Source organism: Gavialis gangeticus, unplaced genomic scaffold (assembly GCF_001723915.1).
Source record: "Gavialis gangeticus isolate Ggan-Ray unplaced genomic scaffold, GavGan_comp1, whole genome shotgun sequence".
Classification (NCBI taxonomy): Eukaryota; Metazoa; Chordata; order Crocodylia; family Gavialidae; genus Gavialis; species Gavialis gangeticus.
The window spans coordinates 30,672,607-30,682,796 of record NW_017729029.1 but is presented as its reverse complement, the minus strand read 5'-3'; the positions used below and the strand labels follow the sequence as shown (position 1 = coordinate 30,682,796).

Here is a 10,190-nt window from a genome sequence, read left to right as displayed (position 1 = left end):
TATGTAAAGGTAACAGACCCAGACCTGCTTTATGCAGTCTGCCTAGTTAAGATGAAAACACGTGCTGTGAATTATGTGTATGTCTGTTGCCACTGGTTGCATTGTTGTTATGCTCTGTTCTGCATGTATAAGAGAGGAGGATATAGTATTAAGGGCTAGTATGTAGTATACATAGCATAAAAAAATCTAACAAGAAATCTTTGTTAAATTTTAGGTGAGATAATAATTAGCTCAAATTATTAGTTTAATAAAAGTATTTATGAAAGAATATATTATGCATCTTTATTGTAAACTTTGTGAAACTGTTTTAATATCAGGAAGATTAAATCTCAGTGAGTACTTCTGAAGGAAAGGTTTTTTTTCAATTCCGCCCCCTTCCCTCCTTCCTCCTTAAAATAAACCCACTTACGGTTGTTTTTAGGATGTGTGTGACACCTGCATGGTTGTCAGGCTAAGACCCCAAGGAGTTTCCTAAGGAGCACAAGTGATTGGGCAAGACGGTTGCACCTGATTTTTCAGTGTCTCTAAACCAAGGCAGTCTCCTAGGAAAGCTGTCCCTTCTGGGAAAAAAATACTCTCCATTCCTTAAATTAATGTTGCAAGTATACATTCCTTTTTTAACCTAGAGAATCTTGCAGACCAAGGAACTGTGAGGATCATAAGAAGTGACCTTACTTAGTGCTGTCCCAAAATGAATGGGCTTTTTCTTTAGTCTCTTCTCCTCTTCTTTCCTTACTTTCACTCCAAAACTGGTCACAAAACTATTGTGCAAGGAAAGGACTTCAGAACTGGTCTTGGTGACATTGTACTAGAAAGGGAGAGGATGCAGAGAGCAGTCCCTTCTTTTCTGACCACTTGGTCCACCCAAAGCCAACTGTAATTTGGCTGCATGTACCAGAGAGCCAAAGGAGTTAGCTTTGATACAGGTGCATGCTCTAACTCCAAAGGAATTAGTTTTGTGATAGCTAGGCATACAATGCTTTTGAAAGTTGCATTGAGTGATGCTTCCATTTTACCAGCACTTTTAGTATCCATAATACCTTTAGATAAAAATAGAAACCTCAGACATCTCTGTGTAATGCACATCCCTTCCCAGTAAGCAACTGTCTCTAGGTTCCTGAGTCTTTGAGTTGAAACCAAAAAGGAGAAGAAAACCAAACAAAAATTCACATCCGATCAATGGTATGGGGTAAAGAAATATAACTTTAAACTGTCCTTTGTTTCCTAGAGCTTTCTGCCCATAACTATTTTGGAGAATGAATGGAGCAAAATGCTCTTGTTACTATGTTGTACTTGCTCTGTAGATGGGAGAATTCAGCTTACAAGGATGTGGATCAGGCATTAAATTACTTTAAAAAGGAGAAAATTAATTCACTACTAAACAAACAAGGTCTTTGTCAAAGTACTATTTTTTCATTAAAATATTTAGAAATTTGTAATTATAGTATTTAGGTAAATAGTGTACACCATTATTAAAATGAGTTTCAATAGTGAGATAATTTCTCTTAAAGTAGCTTGAAGAATTTGGAATGCTTTCTTTTATGTGCATTTTGGATTTAGATATCCTAGTTTTATATTCTTCCTTCAGGGATCATTATTCTAGTGTATCATGTGCAGGAAGTTTCAAGGTCAAGCATTACTTGAACAGTTGTAATAGTCCCAACAGAAAAATAAATATATATTGACTAAGGCTGGATCTCCAATTCTTTCAGTTGCTGAAGGTCAACAGCCCCTCTGAGGTGCTCTCTAACCTTCAGATGTCTATAGGTTAAATCACTGATGAATTACTGCACTTTTCTAAATGAAGGAAACGTACATAGTAGACACAGGCAGCTCATAGTATTGTGTGCCAACAGACACAATTTTGAACAAATCCAAGTGAAATGAAAACTTTATGGAAATAGATGTTGGAATGAACATTCACATTTCATATGACAGACCTATAGTAAGGATCAAACCATCTATCCATTTATATAGTCCAGAATTGTGCACTATTGTCATTAGCCAAGATTAAATGCTGGCATTTGATTCCTTGACTTGAACTTGTTAATGAAAGGGCAGTAGCAGTCTTTTGCAAGGCAGTATTTATAGGAGTAAAGTAACAGCATTTTGTCATCATTTTCAGATAAATGTTTCCTGAACATACTTATTGGTGGCAGAGTCCAGGAAAATACACACACCAAAACTCCAAACACCCTAAAAGATTTCCTTTACTTAGAAAATATTTTTAAGGTTGTGAGATAATCATATTAGAGAATACTTAAGACCAGCACACCAGGACATGTTGTAAATAAATGAGTTACTTGACTTTGCAAAGTTCCAGTAGCATATTCTAGGGGAAATGATCCTTGCAGGACAAACTTGAGAGCACTTGAGGGGCAGAATAAAACGTCTTATATGGTAGATACCTAACTTTTTTTCTCCTAGATTTTTATTTTTTTATTTTTTACAAGAAAGCAGTACACATTGCCAAAAGAGAATTTTAATGATATAATTCTAGACTTTTTATAGTTGAAGGAGCTTTATAATTGGACTGTGACATAATAATACTATTTATATTATTGTCCTTTTATATATATTTTTAGGACAACATTATTTCAGCTTGATACTTTATATTAAAAACTTCATATTCAAATGTAATTTAATAATACACAAACTTTTCAAAGAGCCATTTTGATTTCTTTTATTATGGGGAATATCAAAGCACATTTATGCACATGCGTATGTGTGTATACAGATGCACAAATCTATATCTATGTGTATATATATGCATGTATAGATACAATCAGTGACACTCATGAATATTATATTTTGAAATAATATTGACAAACCTCAGATATCCAATGTAATTTCTTTTATTACTGTACAGAGATCAGACAGTTCAAATTTACCTGTGAAAATTCTGGATTCAATGGATCATCCTGAACAAATTTATATCTGGCATACAATGCCTTTTTAAAATTGTTAGTCATCATAGTCCACGGTTCTGTTAATTTCTTTAGTCAAATGGAAATGGAGGCATTATGCTCTTGGATTTGCACTGATATTTAAATGTAAACTGGTTTGAAGTCTAAATCTTGTGGCCAGAATTTTTAAATTAAGGAGCCTAAAACTGGTTATTAATTTTTGGTGTTGCTGAGTTCTCATACATCCTGCAGGTTGTTATTTTTATGTGGTACAGTTGAACTCATTAGGAATTAATAGAAAGTTGTCATGTCTGATACAAAGATTTGTTACTTGCTTATTTGTGGTGATGAAGCTATCCTGAAAGTTTTAGCTGTTCTAACAGAGAATAGTTTAAAACACTATAGGATTTGACAACTCCTTTGCTATTTGTTAATTATGGTAGATGCTTTTCAGTTCTCTTCCTGATTCTGCTGCCTGTTAAAAGTCATAGAATAAGTGACTTAAACTCACTATTGTGCCCATCTGCTGAGCAGGTATCCCCTTCTGTTATGAGGAGTGTTATGAAGCATAACAGAATCTTTGTGAACTCAGATGAAAATTATTATCAATGATATATAAATATCATGCATTATTAATTTGAAGAGGCTCTATGCCATTTCCCCTGGGAAGACAGATTGAATACTTAAATACGGAAAGTTGTTCGAAACCTTTTGCTGGATGTTATTCTGTTATGTTTCTATTAATCATTAGAGGAATCTGATTTAAATCAGCCTTCCAAATCAGTCTGGCTCTTCAAAAAATAGTAGTTGAGAGAGCTCTTTGGGGTCTTTTTTTTCTTGTGGAGCTCTTGTAGAAAATGTTTTAGCAGTGAAATTGCTCGTGCTTTTAAATGTATCATTGCTATACTTGTAGAATTATCTGTGTAATTTGGCTTGCCACACTACTTCACATTTTGAACAAAAGACAGCACAAGATGTATTCTGACCATAAAATTGTTTTTTTTGTTGATAAGATCAAACGCACAGTACTTGCTTCATCAACCTGTGCAGGAAAAAAAACACAACCTTTTACTGTTCCTATTGCTTCAGTCTTTTCTTAGATTTTGTTGTTTTTCAGCATGTGTCACTTATTTTGCAATGTTATGTTTTTGGTAAGTTCCTCTTTTGCTTGTTAACATCCTCTTTTTCATTTTGATTAAAAACTTTTCAGCTTGTTACCAGTTAGCATTCAAGTAACAGGAACATAATGAAAACTATAGTAATTGATAAATGGTTGTGTTTTGCATTGTGGAGAGCTGTAATACTTCACTTTTGGAACACTGTCTACATTAGTTATTTTGTACTGTGGCTAAATCAGTGACTGAGACACGTAAAATCGCTTAAGAGGTGATTGTATAACAGAAATATATTACATCTGATCTAGAAAAACTATCTTCATAGCATTGATAAAAAGATAATACAGTGTAATAACACATTCTTTCAGAAATAGTTTAATTTTTACAATTTTACAACATTATACATTTATATATTTGAAAATAATAAGTTTCAGGTAGTTTAAGTAACCCATAAAATACATTTCTACCTAGTTTCACGGAATTCCAGTTTGGCCTTAACTTTAGCCTTTTGGGTTGGAGAATTCAACTATGAATTGCATCCTTAAAGTAGAGGGACATAGGATTATTCCATGTCAATCAGTGTGTAAAATTTTCTGTGGTTATCTGGTAGTTCCCTCCCCCCCCGCCCTTCATCATGTCATTATTAATCTATAAAAAAAAAAATAAGTTTAAGGGATTTATTCGCCTTCTGGTTTTTTTTCCTTTGAGCTTTTCTACGTCACGTTTTTAAACTTTTCATTAATGGTGACGGAGTGTTCCCCACTTCCCCTCACCTTAGTGGAAACTGAAGCCCTCACATAATGGTGACTCCACAAACTCATGATTTAGGAGAAACACACCTGGTGTGTCTTGTGATGAAAACATAAGTTGGTAATGATGAGTATTTAACAAGAGTTGGATTAGGTCCCTAGCAATTGGGTTGAGTGCAATGGGTGTGATTATTTTTGTAGGAAAATTAGGAGTATGTTGATAGTAAGGGACAATCCATCAACTATTAGGTGCGTCTTTTAATTTGTTGTGACCTTGATTCCTCCAATACTTGAACTATGGTAATTTCCCCCCAAAGCAGCTGTCATTAAGCCACCAACTTTTCAGTTCCATGTGACAGTGAGACCATTATACTGAAATTCCCCAAAATTGCCTAGTTAGAGAAGTTTTTAAAGTGAAAGTAAGAGGGAGATGTGGGGCTAGGAACCTTGTTGGTTAAGAATGATTGCAAGTGTCCTCTGGTCATAGCTGTTATGGAAAACTCTTTGGGGACTTTTACACATGCTCTGGAGAGGGGATGGGGATGCAGCACTTTATAATTAGAGTGGCTTCAAGAGCCACTCTAATTGAAGTGCCACAGCATCTCGTGTATCAGCATCCCCACACTTCAAAATGGCAGTGGGGGCATTTGAACTAAAGCTCATTCAAATAGTGAAAAGCAAAGTTTGAAGGGTGAAATTCTCGTTTGACAAGCTTTAGTTCAAGTGCCCCTGCCACCATTTTGAAGCATGGGGACACTGACACATGAGACATGGGAGGCTGCTGGAGTGTGATAATTACCATGCTCCAGCCAACTTGATTAATCAGATCTACTGTGGTTAATTGAGTCTGCACTGACATGCTGTAATCACATGCGTTGGAACAGCCTCCATGCTCGTGTACAGGCATCCTTTGTTCTTTTACTGTAGGGGTTGGTTACCTTTTGCAAATGCAGTCTGTGGCTTGCAACCAGCTGGCACTGTGGGCCACCATTCTTCCTTGTCTGCTCCAGCAACAGTGGGTAGATGGTGTGGGAGGAAGAGCAGTTCTCCACATGGGCTGTAGCAGCTGGCTGGCATGGCAGACGTGATCAGTGTGCCATAAGCAACATGTGGACTGGTTTAAAGAGTTGGGAGGGTGGTGTCCACATTTTATTCATGGCACTGGATTGGACTTTTTGAGGGCCAGATCCAATTCCTTGCAGAGTGTAGGTTGTTGACCTCTGCTTCACTGTATTATAAAACACTTTCCTGTGGTGTTTCATCATTTGGTATTGTGGTAGGTTAGTTTGCGTTTCAGAGGGCTTGACTTTTTTATTTAAGATTTGGTTTGGAGGATAGAGGATTTACTTTTGAGCATATCTGTCCTCCTCTTCTTCCTCCTCCCCCCCTTTTAACTTCAGGGTGTGGGGAAAATGTCCAACTCAGGAACAGTTTGGAAGATAAAATGAGACCCTATAACCCTTTCTTTTGTTTCTTTTCCTTCCTATGCTAGAGGAATTTGGATCTTTCTGTAGCAGGAGAGTATGAGAATGCAAAGTTATAGTTGGTTGCTTTGGTCATGGTTATTTTTGTTACCTCACTTTCAGGTGTGGCAGCTTATGAAGAATTGTGTGTAGAAGGCCACCCCTCAAAGGCATATCTTTTGGTGTGGAGGCTTTTTGCACCATCCTATCTTTAGAAATTTATTTTTTTTTGCTTCCTTGCTGCTGATAGAATTCACTAATACCCATCCTTCACTTCTCTCCTATTGATTGATTGAGGATCTACGAAATCATCAAATGAAGTTATAACAGCATATATTCATTAGATGGATAAGGCTTCTTGAACAATGTCAGCCTGGTCATTTAAGCCCATTGTACATTAAATTCCCATTTAGTTTAGTGAGAGTTCTATGTGAGGGGGGAGATTTCTTTTTTGGGCCCTTATAAGTATCTGTGTAATTGATCCATTTAGATGTTAGACATATTAGAATCAACGCCTGCACCTACTTTAATATCTATGCATTTTGTCATTCTTTTATCAGTAAGGAATGAACGTTAAAGAGGGAGAAAGAGGAAAAAATACTGCTTCATGTACCAAAATGTTAACAAAGAACTTCATAAAATTCCCTTGATCAATCAAAGTTGTCACTTTGATACAATAGCTTGGGCAGTGGAAAACACAACTTGGCAGAGTTTTAACTGCATTATACGTACCAAGTATAGATTAATATATAGTTCAAAACATTTTAATTTTTAAACTCTCCTCTCTCTTCTTCACTGCTGAAAAATTATTCTTGAAAAATAAAGAAACTGCCCTGTGGTCAAAGATAGTCTTAACTACCTGTCAATCAAAAGGAGAAGTTTGTTGAGACATTTAATTACAAGATAATGTAGTCATCAAAATCTCGTTGTGGTAACTGACAGCTCATTTTGGACTGAAAGCGTACAGCTACCTCCCCTGAGGTCAGAGATGTTCTGAGGTTAACTTAGTAATGACAAGTCCTTTATTATCACATTATGACATTGAAAAAAATTGCAATTATACTAATAAATTAATAACAGTAATAAAATGACAGTCATAATTGCATAATATACATGTTGTCAACGGCATTTTTGTTACATGGTTGGAATTTATATTATATTTGCATATCTTACATTATATTAAATTTTCCCAATATAGCACAGGCATGGAAGAACTTCTGAAATTTTTGAAGGCTTGGACAGTTGCAGTAGCTGATGTACATATAGAAAGGGAACTTGAAAATTCTGTTTTTCACCTTTTTTGTAAGTTTAGTAAATAAGTTTAACTATTTACAGTCTGAATTCTAGAACTTTCCAGTTGCTTTCCTTCGAGATTTACTCTTGAAAAGGTTGATAAAGAATGTCGAGGAGCACTAATCATGCAGCTAATGAAAATATTGTGTGATCTGTCCATAAACTTCTTACCTAGTTCTTAAAATACATCCTTTCTGTCCAGTTTAAAGACTGAAAATATGAAGAACACAGAGTGGCTGGCATCTAGATGAAATTTAAGTTCCTACTATAGGTCAGTATGAAAACTGCAGGAGACTTTTGATAATACCATTATATGTTTCCATTGGCATATTCAGAGATGACATTTAGGTAGACTTCCTATGCACAGATGGTCCCATCTAGTTCATAATGGACGCATCTATATAAGATGCTACATTGCCATAGTGTCACAGGCACTAACCGTGACACTGCCATTTCTGTTCAGCAGCAAGATGTTACCATATAATAGTTCGTTGCGACTGTGCAGTAGGGTCGAAAATGACTAGTGTTTCACCAGGCTGCAAAAGCAAGTACTAAATGACTGTGCAGTACCAACTGGGCTGTGTAGTCAGGGGTATGTGTAGATGTGCCCACTGAAATTAATACCAAAAGCCTTATTGATTTCAGTGGTCTGTATCATACCCCAAGAATCTTTTTCTGTAACTTATGTACTCCAGTTTTTCAGTAGCAGTGAATGACAGCACACTATCTTATCAAGGGCCACTTTGGTTCTAATGATAAAATGTAAAATTCTCTTTACAAAAAAGAAGATAAAAACCACTGAAAATGTTGGGACTGGAATGAAACTATTGGCCTAAATGTGTACAGAAAAAATATGTCCATTAAATTTGCATTGTAAAAAATATCTAAGATAATCAGTGACATAGAGCAGTGGTCTCCAAAGTAGGGTGCGCAAGACAATCCATTGGGGTGCGGGAAGAAAATATTAGAACTTCTATTTATATTTATATAAATATACATATATTGGGGGTGCGTGCTCAAAAATTTTTTTACTGATAGGGGTGCACGATCAAAAAAGTTTAGAGACCACTGACATAGAGGAACATCTACAATACTTCTTTGGCTTAATGTTGCTTGGTTCTCAAGGGAACCCACCTACTTGGAGTACCCTGTCCAACTTGGTGAAACTTTTGATTGGACCGCAGTGGGATAAACAACACAGAAAAAGAAAAGGAGGAGAGCACATGCCTGAGAATGCAGGTCCGTACTTCTTCATGGTAGATCCTCTGTTACTTATTCTGTTATAAAAGCTGAAGTCCGTCTGTTTGTCACGCTTTATTCACGCTCTGATTTGCTGATGGAAAAGGCCAGTCAGAGTGCTCCAGGCATAGGGGAGCACTGCTATGATTCTGAAGCTGCGCCGAGGACCAGATGGAGTGGGGGAGCTGCTGGTCTCGGCTCCCCGACCCCATTCCCTGCAAGAGGCCAAACAGCAGCAGCAGCATGGGGCATTAGGGGGCGGCACTCTATACCAGCCCTCTCCCCTCCTGCTGTCATTCCTCCATTATTCTTGATGGGCAATTGGCTAGTTGCCACATAATAATGAAAGGGGCTTCGTAGGTCAGCAATCCTTTTTCCCTAGGGGGGAGAACCTACTGAAAAGCTGTTTCAAAATTGCATTGCTTTGATGGTTCAAAACTTTTTAAAAATTTCCAGTCTAAATATATTCATGGCTAATATACACCCAATTGTTCTGGTGCTAGAATTTTCATTTAGCTTAACAGAACTGTTCCAGTTTTTTGAACATGGATGACTGAACAGTTCCAACTTGTCCAAATTAGGTCTTATCAGATGCTTTGTACAAGGGTATAAGGCATTTTCTACTTTCCTATTTTTGCTATTTCCTATTTCTTGTATTGCTCAATATATTCTAGCATTATGTTTTCCTTTTTAATGGCTGCATCAGATAAGTGGTTCATAGTTATCTTGTGACTTACTAGTATAACCAGATATTTATCTTCCTTTATTGTTTCCAAACTTTATAAGTTCTTAACTTATAGCACAAATTCTTGTTAGTCCTTGAGAGCAGGGCCTTGCATTTCAACTATTATTTTATTCCTCAAGTTAGCTAGTTCTTCCATAATATTTTAGTTGGTGATACCTTCAAGCCTTGCTTCCTTGGAAGGAATTTCATTAGCAACCTCCTACTTTTGGTGCAAGTGTCATTAATAAAAAAAAAAAAAAGGAATAGTACCAAGACCAGCCGTTAAGGAATTCTGCTAGTGTCTGTTTTCCAGGCCCATGATTTTACTTTCACCACAGCCTGTTGTCATCTGCCCTGTAGTTGGTTCCTTCCTCATCTGACAGTTCTTGTACTAAGCCACATCTTTTCTAGTTGGACTTATAATTTCCCAAGTGATTTCATATCAACTAATTTTCTGAAGTCCAGGTTGACTTTCATTTGCTACATTTCTTTTTGTTTAGAAAATTAGTCGTCATATTAAAGAAAAATGTATCAGTTTTTCTGGAACAATCTACTTTTGGTAAACCCTGATTGCATTTTGTCCCATTTTACATTTACTTTTATGACTAAGCAGTGTTTCCTTTGAAATGTCTTCTAAAGCTTTGCACACTATGGATACCTGCTGTTTCTTGGATCCTGTTTTTCCTGATTGTATATAGGCC

The 10,190-nt window shown here is 36.4% G+C and overlaps 1 protein-coding gene across 3 annotated transcripts in view; it reads left to right on the top strand.

Annotated features, from left to right (window-relative positions):
* DACH2 (dachshund family transcription factor 2) overlaps positions 1-10,190 on the top strand; it is a 642,364-nt gene that overhangs the window by 154,602 nt on the left and 477,572 nt on the right. The window lies entirely within an intron of this gene.